Source organism: Periplaneta americana, chromosome 5, assembly GCF_040183065.1.
Source record: "Periplaneta americana isolate PAMFEO1 chromosome 5, P.americana_PAMFEO1_priV1, whole genome shotgun sequence".
NCBI lineage: Eukaryota > Metazoa > Arthropoda > Insecta > Blattodea > Blattidae > Periplaneta > Periplaneta americana.
The window spans coordinates 75,500,343-75,524,395 of NC_091121.1; the positions used below are offsets into that span (position 1 = coordinate 75,500,343).

At 37.1% G+C, this 24,053-nt stretch overlaps 1 protein-coding gene across 2 annotated transcripts in view; it reads left to right on the top strand.

Annotated features, from left to right (window-relative positions):
- Positions 1-24,053, top strand: part of Dg (Dystroglycan) — a 474,860-nt gene that overhangs the window by 349,356 nt on the left and 101,451 nt on the right. Inside the window, exon 1 of one of the 2 annotated variants that reach the window (XM_069826024.1) lies at positions 19,094-19,178. The exons of the other annotated variant lie outside the window; for it this stretch is intronic. The gene's annotated coding sequence lies outside the window, so the exon portion shown is untranslated. Of the gene's footprint in view, positions 1-19,093; positions 19,179-24,053 lie in introns of those variants that run through there. 2 annotated transcript variants of the gene reach the window in all.

Sequence of the window (24,053 nt, forward strand, 5' to 3'; positions counted from 1 at the left end):
GTATGGGCGAATCCAGAAATGCCTATAGAGTGTTAGTTGGGAGGCCGGAGGGAAAAAGACCTTTAGGGAGGCCGAGACGTAGATGGGAAGATAATATTAAAATGGATTTGAGGGAAGTGGGATATGATGATAGAGAATGGATTAATTTTGGTCAGGATAGGGACCAATGGCGGGCTTATGTGAGGGCGGCAATGAACCTGCGGGTTCCTTAAAAGCCAGTAAGTAAGTAAGTAAGTAAGTTACGTACAGCGGCATATTTTCCTTCTCGGTTAGTCTTTGTCTATAATGGGATGCAGTAAGTATATCGAGTGAAAGTTGTGCGTGAGTGGGGTCATGTTCATTACACCAGTGTTAAAAGTTTTTGCACAGGATACTTTTCTCTGCTGTTAAGCAGTAACAAATGAGGGTAGAGGAATTGTCTTTATGCGTAAAAAAAAAGTAGGAGGTATAGATTTGTAATGCCCAGCATCATGGAAATCAAATGGCATCGTAAATTAAGTTTATTCAAGTTTTATGTTATGGTATGAACGGTGGTATTATGGAACAGGATTGTCCCATATTACAGCATTACTATCCTTGTGAGGAAAATAGATGTTCAGGACAAAACTAGTCTTAGAACCTTCTGATTTGTGTGTAAAGTGCTGATAAACGTGCCGAGGACAAAACTAGGGCCTTCAGCTATGAAAAACGGACTACTTCATATTTTTTATATAACTATCAAGACATTGACTTCCATATGAATTCTGTGTCTAATGTGTCACCAGTGTTCATATCTTAAGCATTGTATGTGATTCCAGGCTTAATTTTTAGAATTTACGCAGGCAGTTCGTCTATCTCACATTACCCTACAACTTTATTTTCTGGAAGTCCAATTGTGCGGCATGAGAACTTTCTAAAACATAACATCTGATTCCTTGATATAGGCCTATTCATGTTATGATTTTGCACATATAAGAGGAAATGATATTCCTATTAGGAATCACCTCAAATCCCATTTTTTAACTTCGTTGTTTAGAAAATAGGAAAGACTGGAGAATGCTGGGTTTGCAGTAAAAGACCTGCCCTTGGGCAGAACACTGTGAATGAATGAATGAATGAATGAATGAATGAATGAATGAATGTTTTCAAATTAGAGATTGTGGAAAAAGACTGTTCCATATTACCACCTTCTCCTCTATCCTACCACGTACATAAAAGAATGATTTGAGCAATTGGAAAATGTGATCCCAGAACGCTTTCAGTTCATCCATCATATTACGGACTGAGCGAGTTTTTATGTGACATGCACAATAACACAACCTTTTAAACAAAGTTTGCAATTTGTTTTGGAAGAAACATGCTTAAAATATGATAGAGGGTTCAAATATAATCATTTATATATTGTATAAATCAGAAAAATGGTCAAATGGATTGAGCGAGTTTTGGAATCACACTCTTCAATTTAACACTGTTTTATTACGTACATGCAACATTTCATTCCCGTAATTCTAAAATCAGAATAGCCATTGAAGAACTTACATTCTTATTATTGGTGGTGGAAGAGAAAAGGGAATAGGTTGGATCACTGACTCAAAAGACACTGCCTACTGAAGGATGCACTGTGAGAAATGATGATCGGGAGAAGAGTTTGGGGCTGAAGAGGATACCAGATGATAGACAACATTAAGATATATGGATCATATGAGGAGACTGAGAGGAAGGCAGAAAATAGGAAAGATTGGAGAATGCTGGGTTTGCAATGAAAGACTTGCCTCTTGGCAGAACACTATGTATGTGTGTATGTATGTATGTATGTATGTATGTATGTATGTATGTATGTATGTATGTATGAATTGATATGTTATAATTAGAGCTAGGATTTTGATGACTTATAAATCATGAAAAAAGTTCTAAACCAATGCATATATGACCTAAAAAAAAAAGCCCTTAAATGCCCTAAAAATTGATCTTACATAATTGGCTTAATAGGAAAAGAGGTTTTATACTAAATACTTAGACCAGTAATTAAATTAAATTCTATTACTAATATTTAAGTTTATTTAATTTTACACAGTTTTTTTCTAAGTAGTACACTTTAATTAATTATATTACCTGATGTAATTTCCATCACCACAAGGCCACTCTTATCCGGAACTAGCAGTTATAGAGGAGTCTGTATTGAAGGGGTGGTTGGACTGATCCATTACATGGGATGTAAAACGTTAAAATGGCAATATTTGTGTAGAAAAACGATTAAAATATTATACAAAATAATGGGTATTAATAGACAAAATATGTAGAGAAAATATCAAAGGTAATAAATATTATTTTACATTAATAATGGGGATTTATGGCCAAAATTAAATGAAAATGCCTCAAAAATGACCGAATAAAACAAAAAATGCTCTGTTGAGTTGAAACAGGCAAAAAATGCAAAAATAATGCCCTAACAAATATGCGTTAAAACATTCAGTTTATCACATAACATATAAATACTAAAGGAGCTGTGTTTCTGGTATTAGTCTTCACGTTTTGTAGATATCAGGGATTTACACACATACTCCTTCTGTAGCACCATGTTGGCAACGTCGGTTGGATTGTATCTTCCAGTTTTATAGTTCCAAGTAATACTGCTTTCGTCTCCTCTTGTATGGTTCTGCCACTGGTAAGAACTAAGAAGGAGCTGTAGAAAGAGATAACATGGAGAGAGACATAGTGTGACATAAAAAGAGAGAGAAAGTTTGGGGGGAAGCATACGGAATCCACTGAAGTCATCATCCCATTTGCCTCATGTGAAGGCGTGATGCGTAACCAAAGCATCCGAACATCTGTTCTCCCACTCCGTCGTCGTTGTGTACAGAAGGGGCAAGGCCCCCATAACAAAGGAGGATCCCCCGACCTATCGCAGACCAGTTGCATTGAGTCATCGCTATCCGGTTTTCAGTAGGTCCTCCCCTGTTTGAAACAATGGGAAGACTTCGTTAAAACAAACAAGTTCGCCTTGTGTACTATTCGTAGGGATGTTTCGAGATGTTTCCGAAATGTGATAATTTGGTGGAGCAGGTGTTTCGTAGCTAAGGATGACAAGACGTACCGTGCCTTCGTTTAATTTGTCTCTGTGTAAATCCTACCCCAAGGAAATGCTTATATTGAGAAGAGAAACGTGAGTAAAATTGTGAATTTCTGCCGATGCAAAAAGGGGGAGGAGTTTCATACGAGTATACAGGTTTTTAATATGTGAAGGGGATGAGAAATGCAGCAGATCAGTGTTATGTAACTTACGAATTTGTGCTGCGGAACGGGCTTTACTTCTCGGGGGAGTGGCACAAGCATTGGTGAGAGTACGTGAGGGAGGGTAGTGGTATGTCCGGAAGAAAGTGTTAGTGAAGTGTTAAAATAAATCAAGTACTATGTATTATACTGTGCATAAATTCTAATAAGAGTGCACACAGTCACCTCAGTCGTTTAAGAAAATGTGTGAAGTTTTCATATTTGTAGGTAAGTACAGTAGGCCTATATAAGTACATTTATTTTCTGAGTTATTTTGTATTCAGTGTAACCTGCCTTTGCAGTCGCTTAATTTAAGCGCCCACCTGGGCCGAATGAATTTTCAGTAAGAACAATACAAAGTTTCTCTATTTAGCGACCCCCTCAAGTGACGGCCAGCGGCCGAGAACTATCTGGATTGGAATCTGAGTATAACTGTTACTATCAAACAAAAAATCTTTTCTTCGGTTCTGTATGACCTCGTTTTCCGATGGTTAGAGGATAGGATGCAATATCACGAGGACAGTAGCTAATTGTGCAACTGTTACCATGTGGGTTTGCTGTACTCATACAATACTAAAAAGTAAATCAATCCAGTATTTCGGATAGATTCATGTAACACCTTAACATCAATCAAGCGGCCACCTGATGAAATAGCCATTTTACAGGGTAACTTCAGATGGCCGCATTAGGCAGGTTTTACGTATTTCGCCTGAAAAATTAATACATAACTACAGCTGATATTTTTATTCATTATATAGATACCTCAATGAAGAATCCTGTAGGGGTATGAAAATAATGTAGATATAGCCTCTACATTATAATCATACAGTCATAATTTCCTTACAGTATTCGATTATGTATATGCAGATAACATTAGTTGCTTATTAGGCTGACAGATGGTAGCATGCATACGCTTTGGCATGTGCAACGTGTAGTAAGGACTTGTTGAACATCTTGTTACTTTGAAAATGTTCTATTTTCTCATCAATCGTACCTCGAAACGAAGAGTATTCACGTCAAAATAACTGAATGTTTATTTATGATTTCAAACTTTCATGTTGATAACAAGGTGAGACATTTTTAATATCGTGCCTTAGATCCAATGTTTCATAACAACATAATGGTTCTATCATCAGAGAAGGCGAGAAGGGGAAACCTATCTGTTGTACCCGTTACCAAACGCTGTTATTCAGAATTGCGCCGTGTATTCAAGACTGTAGAATACCGATAACTCTTGATAACAGATCCAATAGATAAGTTCACTTTTACCCTCTTTCGTAATGATAGGGATTCGAAATGATTATATTTCTGCAGTGTAAGGCACGGAGTAAAAATATAGTAGAAATCTCAAACTAAGATTAATTACTTGTTGATATGGATTTTTAGTTGGTTTATTTTACGAGTCTTTATCAACTCTGATGATTATCTAGCATTTGAGTGATGAAATGAAGGTAATAATGTCAAGGAAATGACTCCAGGGAACAGCGCTGAAAGTTACCATTTACGCGTGTACAAGACGCACTTTTTTTTTTTTTTTACAAAATTATTGATTCAAATATTGGGGTGCGTCCTATACTCGAGATAATTAAAATCATGCTATCCTCCTGAGTATACTATACCATATTTCATACATGATTATGATATAAGATGTATGTGCAGAGACCCTAAGTATGGAATATATACCTGCATTTGTACCCTAACTATAATCTGGAGAATTTTTTCAGCATTTTCCCTCATGCCAGTGACTTTTTTTTTTTAAGTGTAGAATTATATTGAATTTTAAACAAATGTCTCAGGACTTATGAGACTATAGGCCTACTTACAAAACTGACTTATTCTCAACTTTACATGACTAGGTAACATGAAAATTGTCGTTTTTTAGGTGTTTATTTTTAGATGTTTCTGGAAGGCATCCTTCGCTTCAATCCCTCGGCAAACGTTTACCTCGTTAACATCAAATTTTCTCTATACAACTCTGTCCCCATTCTCTTGTGCATAACTCATCACTTCTAGTTTGAATTTCGCAGCGTGAAGTTCTCTCACTTTATACCCATTCTGCTACTTTCACATTCACTCACTCTTGGCAGACTCGTCCGTAATGAACGATGTATACTACCACACAGCTCTGCCTGCAACCCCTAACTGTTCTGCACGGTACCGTTATAGTATGTGGGCGACAGGATCTCAGGAATTTACAATGTTGCAAAATGTATCAATGTCTTTATTGATATATCTGCAAGAATATAAGAAAATCACTTTTTCCCTAATTTATTGTCTTAAAACTGGGGTGTGCCTTATAAACGCATAAATACGGTACCCAGTATTTACTCTTAATGGTTTGAAGTAAAATCCCGGGAGAAACCTCAACCGGGTAACTGTCTCAATCAGGATTTGAATCTAGACCCACTTGTTCCACGACCAAACACGATGACCGGTACTCCACAGCGGTGGACTAATTACTTGTAAGAAACTAAGGGTGCTATTCATAGACATTTCGCTAGCCCGCGCTACGAGCATGCTAAACTAGCCCCGGCTATCGACTGATTACTTGTACAGGATTCATATCATATCATATCGCTAACACTGGTTTATGAATACGAAAAACGTTAGTTCACTTATCATCCACCGGAAGCCCGCGCTAAGAATGTCAATGAATATGGCCCTTATAGACCAATATACATACATACATACATACATACATACATAAATACATACATAGGGGAGAGTTTGGTAGTATCGGACGTCGGGTAATATCGGACAGTGCGTTTCTTTCATCTACCACAGATAGTGGTACCTGAATGAAGTGGTTACGTAACTGTATGCGACATCACAGAAACGTAACCATGTCATTCAGGTACTATCATCTGTTTGTAGATGAAAGAAACTCACTGTCCAGTATTACCCGATGTCCGATACTACCCAACTCTCCCCTAAGATCTTTCACTGCAAACTCAGCATTCTCCAATCTCTCCTATTTTCTGCCTTCCTCTTAGTCTCCGCATATGATCCACATAAGTTATCTTAATGTCGTCTATCATCTGACATCTTCTTCTGCCCCGAACTCTTCTTCTGTTCACCATTCCTTCCAGTGCATCCTTCAGTAGGCAGTTTCTTCTCAGCCAGTGACCGAACCAATTCATTTTTCTCTTTCTGATCAGTTTCAGCATCATTTTTTCTTCATCCACTCTTTCCAACACAGCTTCATTTAGACTAATATAATTGGCAGATATTACATTTCTAGCAAATATTTCTGAACATTTTCTCAGGGATCATATAAGCAATCAGGATATTGAAGTCACTTGAGCATTTGTGAACATTAACAAATAAAGACGCTGCTCAGACTTATTTTGTTAATGACATTCAAAAATGACACAGCCAGTTCCAAATTGGCACAATATTTTATCCTGGTCTGTGAAGACGACTCGAACCCCGGTACGGTGTATCTGTTATCTTCTCTGCTGTTAGTTGAGTAACAGCGAGGACTGAAGAAACTGACAAAGAAAGGAATTTTGTACGTTGAAAGCTGACGGAAAATGTTATAGCCTATACTGTAAATATAATTATATCAGTACTCTTTGCTTGCGGAGCTAGAAATCAATGCTACTTTATTATTACAATGAGTTTGTGTGGATTGCTTCATTGCTATGGAAATTATTGCTAAGTAATCAGAGAGCAGAAGGGATTCAGTAATTACAGAGGGTTTAGCTTTTAGTTATCTATGGAAGTTTATTCTGCCCCCGACTAACGGCGTGTTTGCTCCATGAATAATTTTCTGTGACTTGTTTGAGTGGTATCGTGCCTTCATTACGAAGTTTTGTACACATTACACTTCATAATAAATTCATTTAAATTCTGTACGAGTATTTGATGTCGTTTGAATTTTTTTCTCATTTTTCTGGGTCGTCGATTAAATCTAGTTACAGTAGAAGGGGGACAGTGGTTCTTGAAATATTGAGCATGTCTGTCTAGCGCGTATTTGAAGGATTAAATCTGTATGTTTGTATATATTTCAATACCAAACTATATAAAAAAGAAAGCTTATTGTAAGAAAAGTGTCGAAATTATACCATCAAACACGTGAGAAAAATTAACAGCGAAATCTCGGTTTCCAAGTTACCGTTGAATAATGTTATATAATGTATTTGTTTATATATGTTTTGATTTTTTTTAATATACCTGTATTACTGTAGGTCTGTATTCACACATCTACTCGGCATTTTGCTTCCCGCCGACATCTGTAGATGACGTCACAGCGGACTACGTGAACGTCTACTTCAATATAACAAAAGTGTATTAATAAATTGTAGGCCTACCCAAAATGCCCAATCATAAAATCAAGCTAAATTTTAAATACGGATTTTAAAGCTCGTGTTTACTTACGTATTTCACGCTCAATATCTGTTTAATTAGATCCAAATCCTATTCTGAAGATGATGTCAGAAAACTGGTTCCAGCACGTTTTGCAAGTGAAAATAACTCGATGAGGACTATTGGACCATATCAACCTAGACCCTGTCTAATGTGTTTCATTAGTAAGAAATTCATACTCACCTTTTTTTACTTTTCCTAGTACATTGGACATATTTCGGAAATTGAATATTGGGATGGAAATACAACAGAATAAACCTGTACAAAAATGTAATATTTAAATATAGCGGGACCAACACCATGATATTAAGTGAATCCTCTATATTCAAAACCCCCTAAGGACCATTTTGTTCACAATTGAGTTATGCTCACATATGTATGTGTATGTATGTATTTATTCACACTGCAAATGGATAAATACCCGGTGGCAATGGTAACTAATTACAGTCAATAATGACAATTAATAATAAACACAATAATGAGACTATCTGGGATACAAGCGTGGCTAACGAGAAAGACAGACTTCCGCACGAATCGGAGTCACGTGGTTATCTTCGTCTAGTCATAGCCATCTTAACAATCGCCTAATATAAATACATGTTCAAAGTTCTAAAAAAACAAAGGAATTGCTATATTAAACTCACGTTAAATGTGCATTTATATATAAACTTGTCCAGTGTTGGCAAATCAAGACTGAAATTATACCTGAAATGTACTATGATCATAACCACTAAAGATAAGGAGAATATAAGCATACATGGAGAAATATCTAAGGACAGTCGACAAGCTCAGTTTCTCGATGCCACTATCTCATACTTAGTTATTGTACCAGGGGCAATCAATAAGTTTCCGGACTGCCTTGAATGTAGGCAACACACAGGTCATAGGAAACGGAGAAATTATATAGACCCAGATAAACGCCTAGAATCTATACTAAATGCATCACTTGAAAGACAGAAAAGAAGAAGACTAGCCGCAAGGCGTATATGAAGAGATTCCAGGAAAAATCACAATAGATTCTTGACATGTTTGCACAAAGTCATGTGCAGTAACTCAGTTTTTGAAGAGAACCTGACGCTGTTTGATAGACTGACGCAACAGGCATGGAAGCAATTATCTTTAGCGACACGCACATGTATGTTTAACGTACAATAAACACAAGTGCAGTTCGGAAATATATTGATTGCACCTTGTATAGAAAAAAATTAAATTAGGCTAATATTCGGTAAAACTGCTATTACTAAGTTAAATAGAATTACGTATGAAAGATTCCGGAATCTCGGTAGAGGACAAAAATGAAACTAATAAATCATACATATTGTTCCCAATTGCACTATATGGATGCTGCTAGAATTGCATCCTCTAAAAAGGAGATAAGTGAAGTTGGATGTATTCGAAATGTTGACGTAGAGAAGGTTTCTCAAAGTAAGATGGTTTGAAAGAGGGCCAATGTCTCATTCTTAAAGGAATAAAGCCAGAATACCCCTTAGAAGCGAAAGGTATAAAATAAAAATTGTCGTAATTTAGGTACATTATAAGAAGACCATATATTCTGTAGGATACCATGGTAGGAATTTTGGAAGGCAGCGGAAGAAGAGATGGAACGAAGAAATTATAAAGGCTACCAACCTGTCGCGGTATGAATCTGTGAAGTAAGCACAGGATATGGTGCAGTGGAGGAGAGCAATAAGCAAAATAAGTAACAAAAACAGAGATTTTTTTGAAACACAAAGACAGAAGTCTTATTCTGTGAATATTCGCAGGAATTGTGAATGATTGCTCACGAGCTGCGTATTACTCCTAACTGCTATATAGTCTTGAAAAGCAGTGTTGCCAACACATAAATTGTATTCCCGTCAGTCGTCAGAAACCATCAAAATTAAAACAAAAATAAGACCCATTCAATAAAATCTACGTACAAATGGAAGCAAATATTAACGCGACATCCTTACTAATCTTGAATAAAATAATAATAATTATAATAATAATAATAATAATAATAATTCATCCTTATCATCTGCCTCTAGTTCTGCAGCTGATGTGCTGGGTTGGTCTACAGTCCCTCAAAAATTAAACAGCTGAAAATGACAGCAGCTAAAAAAAGTCAAAAGACGATGTAAATCGTAATTTACCCCAGAAAATCCGTCACCCGTCAAAGACATTCATTTCCCGTCCGCTACATTGAAATTCCGTCAGTTTTGACAGAATTTTCGTCCAGTTGGCAACACTGTTGAAAAGTGCCTTCATCAGTGATCAGATAACCAATTGCAACTCCTCTTCCGATAGCATCGTACCTCCTCCACATTATATGAACGAATGAAGGTCAAATATAAACCAAATTTTTTTATGCTAGTGCTGAACGAACGAACGCAAGTGGCTGAGACCATGCGGCGGTGTTAGGGGGCGCGTCTAGACTCCCTTTGTGCCGTGAACGTGACCTCCTATTCGTTTCTTTAATATTAGGCTATACCTTGTACGAAACTAGAACGCAGACCAATGAACGTGCAGTAACGATATCTATTACCACAATGTCCTGGCTAGAAAGAGAGCGCAAACACAAGCGCCTGATTAATAACAGCGAGGGCAGATTCTTGCATCTGCACCAGTGCATATCACTATTTAAATAAATAAACGTGTTGCAAGCTTAACACAGTAGCCTAGTAATAATTATTCATCTGAGGAAAATTGTGGTGGTGGTGGTGGTGGTGGTGGTGGTGGTGGTGGTGGTGGTGGTGGTGGTGGTGGTGGTGGTGGTGGGGGCGGCGGCGGCTGTTCAAGATCATCAAATTAAATAATGCCATAAAATCCTATCTGTAATTTGTCGTTCCTGTGTTTTGTTTGAGAAATAACGAACTTAGAGGAGAACTGCAAGTACTTCCTCCCCATCCTCTCATCCTATTCTTCTTCTTCCTCCGCCATATATCGATCTTCACTGGAACTAGAGTCTGATAATAGTGTCTCACATAGGAGTTTATGTTGCTTGCTGCTGTTTGCCTGCCATATTTAAGTATTTCCGAAACTGTATGGACACCCACCCATCTTACAATCTCTGCCTGTCATGACTTGCACCTGTGAAAAGTTAAGGCTGGTTCACAATAAACCGGGAACGGAAACGGTAACGAGAACGGGGACGGAAATAATGTTAAAATAAATGTATACTCACATTTAAATACATTTATTTTATCAATATTTCCGTTCTCGTTCTGTTTTCGTTCCCTGTTTATTGTGAACCAGCCTTCAGTTTTCGCATTTATCTCTTCATTAGTCAATTGTGAACATTCTGTGCAGACCATAAATCGTGGCTGTAGTTTGTTTATGACTTACTCTCGCTTTCTTCCCCCCATATCATGTGTTCTACCGGCTCCGATTGTACCGTAATGGGTTTACTGACGAACATTATGTACTGTTACTGTCTACACACAATAATACCTATATTAGTTACTAATCACACGATTAGTTTTCTAAATACCACTACTAATTTACAGTAACTACTTTACACCACTATTTTTATGTTGTTTACTTTACTACGCTTTATCAACTTCTATAGTTATCTAGCGTCTGAATGAAATGAAGGCGACAGTGCCAGCGAAATGAGTCCAGGATCCAATGCCGGAAGTTACCCAGTATTTTCTCTAAATGGGCTGAAAAAACCTCAACTATAATCTTTTCGCTGTAAGAAAAATCCTAATGTAAACAATAGCACGTGACAAGTGAGGCTTCATTGGCCGCTGTTTGGCTCCATAGATTCTCAGTACATGTTCCCGCCTACTGTTGTACATTCTGTTTCATGTTAAACATTTCCCGTATGCATTCGTTTGCTTAGGAAACATTTACTTTATAATTACTGCAATTAAATTATTTTTAAGTCTTATGTATTCACAATGGACAGTTGAGGATACACAAACCATACTTCAGTACCACGTGCTTACGTGATCAACTACGAGCTCAAGTGACGCAGCTTGTTACAAGAACAGACACCTCGGTATTACTGTTGGTATTCATCCGCGTTCATAGTACATAAAATATAAAAGTAGCTTTTCTTTTACATAGCGTTTTACATATGAGTGAAGTTAAATGTTTCATCGTATTCAACAACTAGACTTCAATTTTTTTTATTTTCAAATAATACAAGAATGTGGTTTCCAAATACGAACTATATTTTCCTGCGTCGTGTGAGTGTTTCTACTGGGAGCCAATCATGGGTATGACAGCAACGTGCTTGTGTTTACATTAGGATTTTTCTTACAGCGAAAAACAGTATAGGTAACTTGTCTCAACCAGGATTTGAACTCGGTCTCGCTCGTTTCATGGTCAGGCATGCTATCTGTTAGTCCACAGCGGTAGACACCACTAATTTAAAGTACTATTTAAATATAAGGCGACTAATAATAAATACTAATAATAAAGAAAGGAATGTTCGCGAATATTACAATGATACAACTAATAACTATTAAACCTAAATAAAGACTAGTGTTTCGTAATAAGAATTCATTCACGTATATAAATAATATTCTTTCAGTGTTTGTTACGTGTACGTGGCAGTTTTGTTTAATTACTATGTTAACAGAATAACCACTGGGAGTACAGGCATGGTTCTTGGACGGTTTAAAAATGTTGTCTTCTTTATTAAAATACAACTAACTATCCCCTGTTGAAAAAAATTCAATGGGAGCATTGAAGCAATGAAATGAAGACCTTCTAGCGAGAGAGATACTTCGCCCCCTCGAACTAGGCAAAATTGCCTTCTTGTCATTTGCTAGACGTGCTAAGACGTTATCTAGCTCCTCCCGATATACGTTATAGTTTCGTAGCTACAACATATAATAACTAGCATAGTGTGAACTTTAAAGAATAGTAACAAATAGCCCAAATGAATTTTACTTGAAGCAAATAAAGAGATAGGTTTGGAAGTAAATCCCGAAAAGACAAAGTATATGATTATGTCTCGTGACGAGAATATTGTACGAAATGGAAATATAAAAATTGGGAATTTATCCTTAGAAGAGATGGAAGAATTCAAAGACCTGGGAGCAACAGTAACAAATATAAATGATACTCGGGAGGAAATTAAACACAGAATAAATATGGGAAATTCTTGTTATTATTCGGTTGAGAAACTTTTATCATCTAGTCTGCTGTCAAAAAATCTGAAAGTTAGAATTTATAAAACAGTTATATTACCGGTTGTTCTTTATGGTTGTGAAACTCGGATTCTCACTTTGAGAGAGGAACGTAGGTTAAGGGTGTTCGAGAATAAGGTGCTTAGGAAAATATTTGGGGCTAAGAGGGATGAAGTTACAGGAGAATGGAGAAAGTTACACAACACAGAACTGCACGCATTGTATTCTTCACCTGACATAATTAGGAACATTAAATCCAGACATTTGAGATGGGCAGGACATGTAGCACGTATGGGCGAATCCCGAAATTCATATAGAGTGTTGGTTGAGAGGCCGGAGGGAAAAAGACCTTTGGGGAGGCCGAGAAGTAGATGGGAGGATAATATTAAAATGGATTTGAGTGAGGTGGGATATGATGATAGAGACTGGATTGGTCTTGCTCAGGATAGGGACATATGGAGGGCTTATGTGAGGGTGACAATGAACCTCAGGGTTCCTTAAAAGCCAGTGAGTAATAGTAGTAACAGATAGCCAAAATGAAGCCTTTTCCAAATATGTCAACTCCGCATTGCTGAATATTTAAAACTGTACTGCAGACGAAACGATTTGAAGGTTGTAACACAGTGTTGAGCATGTTATGCTCATAGCTGGAATGCCTTTATCAGGGCAGTGTCATTGATACTGTGCAGTTTAGCGTGATATATAATACACTGCAGAGTCCACGTGTCACGATGAATAGCCAGAGGAATCCATACCGCAAGATGTTTACAGACTCTTGTTGGTATGGCAACCGTCATCTTCATAGTGACCGGCCTTACAACAGAAGAACGTGGGAAGTTGCGTGGGGGCCGCACTTGCTAGTATAGCTTCGGTGTCACCATCTTTATTTTTATAACAGGTTCTCCGCTCATGAGCAAACATTGGGGCGCAAACATCTTTTTATGTCAGATTTTACCGCAACTCGTAAGTTATATTAGGATTTCAAGTTACTCGTCTCCTCCCGAAATAGCGTCCCCTCTGCTGACTTAATATTCCTGCGAAATAGAAATGTGGTGGTGGTGGTGATATTAGGCTAGTAATATTAATAATAAGAGGATTATTATTATTATTATTATTATTATTGTTATTATTATTATTATTATTATTATTATTATTATTATTTACTTACAAATGACTTTTAGAGAGCCCGCACTGACAGAAGCCCGCCATCGGTCTCTATCCTGAGCAAGATTAATGCAGTCTCTAGCATCATATCCTACTTCCCTCAAATCCATTTTAATATTATCCTCTCATCTACGTCTGGACGTCCCCAAAGATCTTTTTCCCTCAAGTCTTCCAACTTACACATATCATTATTATTATTATTATTATTATTATTATTATTATTATTATTATTTTCTTACTTACAAACCCAGAGGTTCATTACCGCACTCGCATAAGCCCGCCATCGGTCCCTATTCTAACCAGTCTCTAGCATCACACCCCACCTCCATCCAAATCCATTTTAATATCATCCTCCCTTCTACGTCTCAGCCTCCCCAAAGGTACTTTTCCCTCAGGTCATTATTATTATTATTATTATTATTATTATTATTATTATTATTATTATTATTATTATAGTAGTAGTGCTGTGAGAAGTATTGGATGAAGATAAATACAAACAAGCCAAAGACCATGCGAATTCTAGGCCTAAATGAGGCAGTAAAGCAAGTGGACAGCTTCAAATACTTGGGATGTACTATAAGCAGTAACATGAGCTGCAGGCAGGAAGTCAAAAGGAGGATAGCAATGGCCTAGGAACCTTTTAATAGAAAAAGGAACATCTGCGGACCTCTGGAAAAAGAACTAAGGAAGAGACTAGTGACGTGATTTGTGTAGGGTGTGGCATTGCATGGGGCAGAAACATGGACATTACGACGAAGTGAAGTGAAACGACTAGAAGCATTTGAAACTTGGATATGGAGAAGAATGGAGGTGTGAAATGGACAGACAGAATAAGAAACGAAGCTGTGTTGGAAAGAGTGGGTTAAGAAAGAATGATGCTGAAACTGATCAGAAAGAGAAAAAGGAATTTGTTGTTTGAGAAGAAACTGCCTACTGAAGGATACACTGGAAGGAATGGTGAAAGGGAGAAGAGTTCGGGGGAGAAGAAGACGAGAAGATATATGGATCATATGAGGTGGTGGTGGTGGTGGTGGTGGTGGTGGTGGTGGTGGTGCGAGACAGTAGAATTTCCTTTGTTTAATTATTATTGTCATTGTTTTACTGTTTGGTAGCGTAATTCTGATACTTCGAAAGCAATACTTAACAAGATTCCTAAATGCTGCATATAAAAAGATTGTTTAGGAAAACGGCTGAATATGTGCTCTTTGACTGACTATAAAAGAAAGAAAAAATTTTACAAGCATTACAAATTAGCCTATACTGTAGCTATCTATTTTATTACGAATCATAAATTATAAACAGAGCTGGTTACAGCATATAGAGAGAATGGATGACAACGTTCCTGTATAAATTTTGAATTTCCTACCGATCCGGAGAATAAAGAAGACCAGAAAGACCTTTAAAACGTGTATCTCATTTATGTGCTCAAACGGACCACCTGGCCTGGAATGTTGACGGATTATGATAACTCAGTTACAGTGTGATGGATATTTAATCAGTTAATTTTGTACGTTGTTACACAAATAAAAATTTTTTCGAAGAAATGACGAAGGAATATTTTTTTCGGCTTTATACCCAATATTTTTATATAAATGGGAGTCAGACTTCAGCAACAATTATTTTTTTTCGGCTAAACCATTATTAAAATACCAAAATGACAAAATTAACTTTTTGGTTACTTAAAACATAAAGATTCTGTTCTTAAAATTCTCACGATATACAGTATCTGTGAGGTATAATATACGTAAGAACTTGAAGAATAGAGAGCATGTTAGGGTCGGTAGGCCTATAGCCTTGAATATAGTCAGCACGCAACTCATTCCATCAAGGGTAAAAAAAACACTTCTTTAGGCTGCAGTGCAAAGAGATTCTCTATGTTCCGCCTGATAAACTAGAGCAGCCGTGGCGAAAATGTGATCGTGCGCCGAGCCACTGTGTAACCTGCAACGTGCATAGCACCTATGGAGGGAGGCGGACACCCGAAGGGAAAGTGAAGCAGCTATCTGACTGATTAACGGATTTTCATTTTCCTTAGGTGAAACACTCAAATATAATTTTATGCAGTATAAGGTTACAAACCATTTTAGTAGGTGTAACGAGAAAGAAATGAATAAGGAAACATAGGACACATTATCACAACCTGAAATTAACTGTCTTCAGAATGTCTCTGCGACAAAGTTTCAAAATCAGGAATTATGTCACTTACTGGCAGTCGTAGTTGATCAGGAAAGTGTCTGTCAGTCGTGATCTAAATTTGGTTTTTACTATTTTCATTGTTGAAAATAATTTTTCACAAACGTAAGTTGTAGCGAACATGGCATCAACAGACTAAGCGAAAGAACGAAGCTTCGGATATTTATTTTTTAGTAAAGATTTGAAAAGTTCAACATTTGTCAAGTCCTTACATCTACCTTTCATTTAACATCACATTGTAAATCTTTGAGTTCAAATTGAAGATCTAACCGCATTATTGGTACATCTGCTGAAAAAGGATCGACGTACAGAGATATAATAATAATAATAATAATAATACTTAACCTTTTAATGTTTCCTGAGTGACATAATAATGCCGTTTTATGTTATACAAATGCGTCCTCCCATCCTACTTGAAACTTTCGCTTTTGTAGAGGTACATTGCGACGATACGCCACTCGCAGACAAATACAAATGGAACGGAGTTTAACTCCAGTAAGTGAGACGGTGGGGATTGGGGAGGTAGGGAGCAAGAGAAATGCATAGCTATGATTGCGAGCCACAATGTACTCGCGAGTCACATTTTCGCCAGGGCTGAACTAGAGGTAGGGCTATATTCCTTTAGTTGCGATTGTGATCTTCTATAATCTCTGTCTTTCTCCCTCTCTCTATTTCTCTTTCTGTGCTCCCTTTCATTCATTCTCCAAATTCTGAATTGTAGGATGATATTGCTGATACTGTAGTCTAGTGAAGATGATGGTGGTAAAAAAAAGACGATGATGATGATGATTATGTTGATGATGTCTGTACATAGATCCCAAGATAAGAGATAAATTGCTAGAAACGCTTTCTCCCCACTAAGCCTACATGTCTCTCATTTCTCCTTGGTTATTTCTCATATTTTCCGCTTTTTTTTTTAAGTAGCCTACGTAATACTTTCCTTCGGAAAGAAACTGAAACTGAGAGACTCTCGTCTTAGGCACATTTACGGCGAAATTTATCGGCTATTTCTCATGTGCGTTAAAATTCAGCTCTGAAGTAGCAGGATGCGTCCACATGGGTGGTCAATGAGCGTGGGTTTACCCCACCCTTCATTTTTAATCCAATCATCCATATGCGACCCGCATGAGAAATGGAGACCGAGCCAGGGAAGGTTTGAGTTATCTTATATACAGTGACTTTGTGTCATAGTGGTCATACAGTACATTTCTCGGAACGGAAATAATATAAAATAATCGTCTTATATAGAATGTATCCTTTTTCGTGTTTAGGAATTGAAAGTCGTGATCTCGACTTATTCAATATCCTACCTATATCAAAACTTAGACAGTTACAGAGATATTTGGGCGGGAAGAGCTAAAACTTCGTGCGGTACAATGTATTGTTGGATTTAGATAGTTTGGCCGGTGTTGTGCGCGAACATTTGAGGGTGATGTGGATGAGTCAGTTTCTCAGCATATTCTGTGAGAAGGAGGGGAACTGCATGCATGTTCACGTTAGTTATAGCTATGTTGAAAAACATTGGTCATGTACCTGCACTTCATGGGCGATCACAGTTTTTCCACTCACTGCTATCCAAACACTACAATGCAGTCTTCTCTTTTCACTCTCCTACTCACAATAAACTGGACTACAGTGTCTTTATTAGTTCCATTACGGTACTAATATTTTCGCAATAGTTAGTATACTACGCACTTGCACAAGGAAAAGAAGTGAACTCCCCAGGAGCTGCACAGCGACTCACCCATACATCCCTTTTTTCGTATCAGTATCAAATGAGCTTGCTTGGTTTAGTGGGTGCAGTATTATGACCGGCCAAGCTACCTAAATGTAACATTACTATACTTCAACTTCGCCCTCTGAGATTAATGGGGAAAATGTATTGGACGCATTGCTGCGGCATTTGGTTGCAAACGTTCCGTCTAGTGTTGTTTTTGGAATATACCTGAAAACTTAGAACGCCAACCAGACGACATTGCAAAATGCCTTTCACTCTTCTTTCTTCTGTCTTATTCTTTCGTTGACCAAGCCAGTGAGGTATTGAACTGCCTGTTTTGAAAACTGTGACTGTTAATATTATTGTATAATTATTCTAATTTATTTATATATTACTCTATTAGTGAGTTTAAATAGTGGCTACATTAAAAAGCCTTGAATATTTGTATCGGTGTGTTGTAGTAACTCATTGACGTTGTAGGTCTATGTATGTAAGTTATTATCACATTAACATAAAGGCTTAATGATCTAATGTAATATTTATAGACTAAACAGCACGTAGTCAAAAACTTGTAAATGTGGATAACTTGCCTGAATATTCAGGAAAATTTATAATTGATCAGTACAAATGTCCCGCGCCGTGGCGTCGAGGTCTAAGGCATCCCGCCTAGGACTCCCGTTACGGAATCGCGCTGGTTCGAGTCCTCATGGGGGAAGAAATTTTCTCATGAAATTTCGGCCAGTGTATGGGACCGGTGCCCACCCAGCATCGTGATGCACTTGGGGAGCTACGATAGCTAGCGAAAATCCGGTTTCGCAAACCAGCTATAACGGTTGGGGGGGATCATCGTGCTAACCACACGATACCTTCATTCTGGTTGGATGATCGTCCACCTCTGCTTCGGCATGTGGACGTGAGGTCAGCAGCCGGCTGGTCGGTCAATGCCCTGCAAAGGGCTGTAGCGCCATGGAAAAAAAAATCAGTACAATTTCTGTATAAAACCTAGCAAAATGAATGAGCTAAAAAAATTGCTTACTAAGGGGCAATTGTTAGGGAAATTTGTAATTATTTCAGTACTTTTATTAAATATAGCAAAATCAATACGGTAATCTAAAATAACTGCTTAATAAAGAAAATTTTTTCATAAAAGTTATATAAGTACAGTGTATAAAACTTTGCAAAATTAATAAGTTAAAGAACGAAAACATAACAACTTTAATACTTAAAATGTTAAAAATTTTTTAATTGTTTTTTTTCTTCCTTTTAGGTAATGTACCGCAGGTTGTCGTAGCTCCCATTTCGGCGTGTTTTCGGCCGTTGTCAGCGGTCTTCTGCATACTTGACCTTCCCTTCTCTGCCTTTTATGGGTAAGGATTGTTTGGATTATGGTGGGGATAATTGTATATTACACAGTGTTATGAAGTTAAATAATGTATGGGTGAAAACATTATTGTAATTGAGTAGCTATAGAGTATTTGTTATGGATGTTAGTATGTTTATAGTCTATGTATCTTATTGTTCCAATATGTTGAATTGTTTACCTTTTACTACGATGTGTGGTATCTCCATATGTCTGTTTCTGTATTATTGTAATTGAGATTACTATTAGTGATGTGATCTGCGTAATTTGATGTGTAGTTTTGTTATTGCTCTGATATGTTCACTGTATGTATTAGGAATGACTTTCCGGTTTGTCCTATATAGAAATCGGGGCACCAGTTGCATTTTGATCATTTTTACAGTTGTCCAATCACGTTTTGTAAGATCCAAGAAATTCATTGCTGCACAAGGCGGACTGAATATGTATAAATCTGCCCAGTAGTTCAGGAGAAATCACTTCCCACGAACAGGTGGGTAGACCTAACATAGTAAAATCAATTTCTTGATTTCAGGGATGCTAGGAATTTGTATTTTCACAAATATTTTGAAAAATATATTTGCAACAACTCTTCATACTTAATAAAATGAGAAATTAAAAATGAATTTCGGGAATAACGCTTTTCAGAAAAGTAGCCGAATGTCTACATAAAATCAGTATCCCGACAAACTGAAGTGGATTTCATATTTTCGTCTTGAATGAAAAATGGAGGTGAAGAAAGCTAGACCGTAAATAGAAGCGAAAACAATAGAATTTTCAAATAAGTTTGAGTTGTAAGCCCAAACTGTACAAGAAAAGTTTTTATTAATTAGCTTCAATCCTTTGACCATTCAATCCCTGCTTAGGCTGATTACCTGGTTGGGTTTTTTCCGAGGTTTTCCCACCGTAAGGTGAATGCCAGGTAATCTATGGCGAATCCTCGGTCTCATCTCGTCAAATACTATCTCACTATCACCAAGCTCATCGACGCTAAATGACCCCGTAGTTGATACAACGTCGTTAAATAACCAGCTAAAAAAACATTCAATCTATGAACCAGTCATATATTTGCAAGTAGTTGAATTGCTTGGATCTGTGGTCAGCATTGTACAAAACAACCGATTAAGGCATTACATGTTCAGAATATTCAAAGGAATCTTGTCCAGTCCACGTAAGAAAGATATGAACTCCGCCTCATCCTGCATCGAAATGGATTTGTAATTAGAACCGCTATCGTTTGAGCTAGATTATAATATAACTGAGAAAACAATGCTTCAATTCCAATGTGACCGCAACAGATGTAATTTTGACGGGGGTACACTTGTTATGTATTTATGTCTACATATTTAATTCTTTGATCCGTTGCATATGATGATGATAATGACGATGATATACATAGGATTTTATTTAAGATGGCTGAATTACCGAACTATTGCATAGGCCTTTTAGGCCTGTCTATCTGCGGTCAGAAAAATCCGTCTACTTCAACGTTATTATAATTTGTGACACAGAAGCCACTTTTCAAACGGGCAAAACATTGTTTTAAAATGGAAAGTGTAGGCATAACAGATTATTTTCTTTGAAACATATGAATCCGCTAGATTCAAAACAGAATAATTGAGTTATGCCCACATAGTGCTTGCTAAGAATGAATTCTAATGATTAATATACTTTACATTCAAAAAGCCACTAAATTTTGAAGCTAAAGGTTTGTTAAAAGTCACTGTTACATTGAAAATTGCCTATATTTTCCACCAGTTACTGTCAGAATCCTCTAATTTGTGAAAGTGGATATAGGGAATTTTGAATCTATAGGATTCATATACAGAGTGAAAAGTAATTAAACCGACAAACTCTGGGAGGTTGTATGGGACATCGAAAAAAACTGTTTTCTTTGTCATATTTTCCTCGAAGGCTTTATTAAACCGTCAGAAGGCGTATGCGTCTGTGAATGTGGGGCACGTGTACTTGACGACTGTTTCATTGGGCCATTGACACTAGTACACGATATAACTCTCCACAGATAGGTACATATTATGCATAGAGTGGCTCACCGAAGTGGTGTGCAACGAAAATGGGTCACATTCGTGCCATCTATCCGCAATATGCGGAACTCGAATCACGAAATTGAAGTGGGTAGGCATTGGATACACACACACACACACACACACACACACATACACATATTCAGAAATAAAAAAAAAGACTATAAAATATTGATAGTTGTGAAAATTATCAGGGAAGTGGGATTTCAATGCAAAAAATCCAGCTGCCATTTTGAATTACTAATTATCCGTAATAGTAAAAGTTTCGCTAAATCTGAAAATATTGTACAATTGCAGAAGCAGTGTATATCGAGTATATAAAATTTCAAATTTACAGACTTATTCATTGGCGAGGAAAAAAAATATTGAATTTCACCAATTTTTCAGTACTCAAAGCTGTATCTTCCCTGCCCCCCCCCCCAAAAAAAACACACACAAGAATTAACTGTGGAATTGTTGTTTACCATGGCCTACTTCACGATTAAATCACAAAACATAAATGTAATATAAATGAAAGATAGCAGTTATTTCCAAATAGGATAATGAATTCCATTTGGCAAATGACTTTTGTGTCACACATTATTACAAAAACGGTGGTTGGCGCTGCGATAATAAAGGCCGGAAATTAAATCTATTTAAAATAATTTCCAAGTTATATTTTCCACCACAATTCTGATACGTCAGCTAGGAATCGAACTCCTGTTTCACTCCCGGAGCTTTGACACATTTTGCAAAAAGACAAAAAGTTTTATCGGTTGTTATTTTGTCGGCTTCTCGCTTTCAGTCTGGCTCTATTTTCTCGCACATTTTATCCAGATGGCCTACTTTGGTTGTTAAAGCAGCGCTGTTTCATATCGCTCCAATGTTATTAGCACCCGCTTTAACATTTCCAACGCGGGAACTTTTGCGACGAAAAGACAAACAATGACCATCAAAATGATAAGCTTAGTCTATAAGCTGAGAAATGCCGAAGTGCCATAACATTGTGAAAGTTGTTCCATTCTGCTCAAATTTTACATTCATGTATGCGCAGATACTTCTAAATTAATGTTAAAAATGTTTATTTAGTTACATAGCCATGTGAAATCATATTATATGCGTATATTGTGATCTAGACCGTGGTCGGAGCATTCTTGTAATCACGATCGGATGGAAAAAAAAAAGAAGAGGACGTCGTATTTTGTAAATAAATTAATCGGCTCACATTCATAATTACGGAGTAATTTGAAAACTGCAGAAAAAAACTTGTATTTCGGGATTTCATTAACAAAAAATTTAAAAAAAAAATAATTAGAATACAAACAAGTGGTTGTTTATGTATCAGTATCTTTCATTTAGAGTGGGTTTAAATCACATTTTCGAAAATGCCCCCCCTCAAGGCAACAGTCCGCACGGTTGTGAACCGCGCATGTAGCATTTCTCAGCTTGACACGTTTGTTCCTTATTGTCGCCGCGGCATCCGGAATTCGTTGAAGCAACTCTTCTCATGTTTGTACCTTAACCTGATACACGAAGTCTTTCATCAACCCTTGAACTTAGTGGTTTTTTTTAATAAATTTACACGAAAACCGTCCACGCTATTGAAAAACGCCAGAGTTTAAAATTATTCTTTATTTGATTTTCTATCGATATGGGCAGAAGTCACGATCTTACTTGCAATAGTTACCGAATAAGAGGGTGTTAAACATTTGATAATTTTTTTTTTCTGAGAAAACTATGAACTTTCCACCAATATGGTATTACACTTTTTTGTTACGAGTACGTACAATATGAGCTATTTGCTCTGAAAACCTGCAGGGTTATTTCTCTTCGACCCTATATATTTAGGTTTTATTCTTGTACCATACATCTGTGTATAATCCATCCGCTTCTGATATTCTGATACACGTGTAGCTTAATCCAGGGCGCTTTCCACTTCGTGTAAACAGGAACCACTAATAAGCAAACCTCGCTCGTGTCTGCTAGCTGCCAGGCCTGTCTCGCTGGACGTCTGTTGCATTCGCCCCATTGATTCCAGCCTCCCCCATTCAGCGACTGTATGGATCAGCCCTCCATTTCCTGGTCACAAGGTCTGAATTAATACGACGGTCGACGTCGCCGCTTTTCTAGGGATTTAAACCCCTCGCGAAGTTCTGGGAAAACGAGGCGTCTATTTCCTTACATCATGCTTGCAGAGTATTGTCATTGTAGAAATTTAAGTTCACATGGATAAGCAAGCTCTACCATACACATGTACTGTACATGTGAGTTAAAGTAATAAGTTGCAACTGTAAGAACGGAAGAATGTTTGACATAATGATTGCATTAATTCCTCTTATAAATTTACGTTATCTTAACTGTATTTGTGATTCTGTGTGGAAGGGCACGCATAATAGGATGGGATTTTCTGTTGTCTTCGTTATATCTAGCTGCTCCAAACAAATGAGCAAAGAAAATTCTTCGTTATTGCATATATAAGACAAATAATTACTCGAGTCAAATGAGACATCCGAATATCGTGAGCATAATTTATAATACAATAGAATATTATATAAGTGGACAGCTTCAAATACTTGGAGTGTACTATAAGCAGTAACATGAGCTGCTGCCAGGAAGTCAAAAGAAGGATAGCAATAGCCATGGAAGCTTTTAATATAAAAAGGAGCATTTTCTGCGGACCTCTGGAAAAAGAACTAAGGAAGAGACTAGTGAAATGCTTTGTATGGAGTGTGTTATTGTATGGGGCAGAAACATGGACATTACGACGAAGTGAAGAGAAGCGAATATAAGAATTCGAAATGAGATATGGAGAAGAATGGAGCGTGTGAAGTGAACAGTCATAATAAAAAATGAAGGTGTGT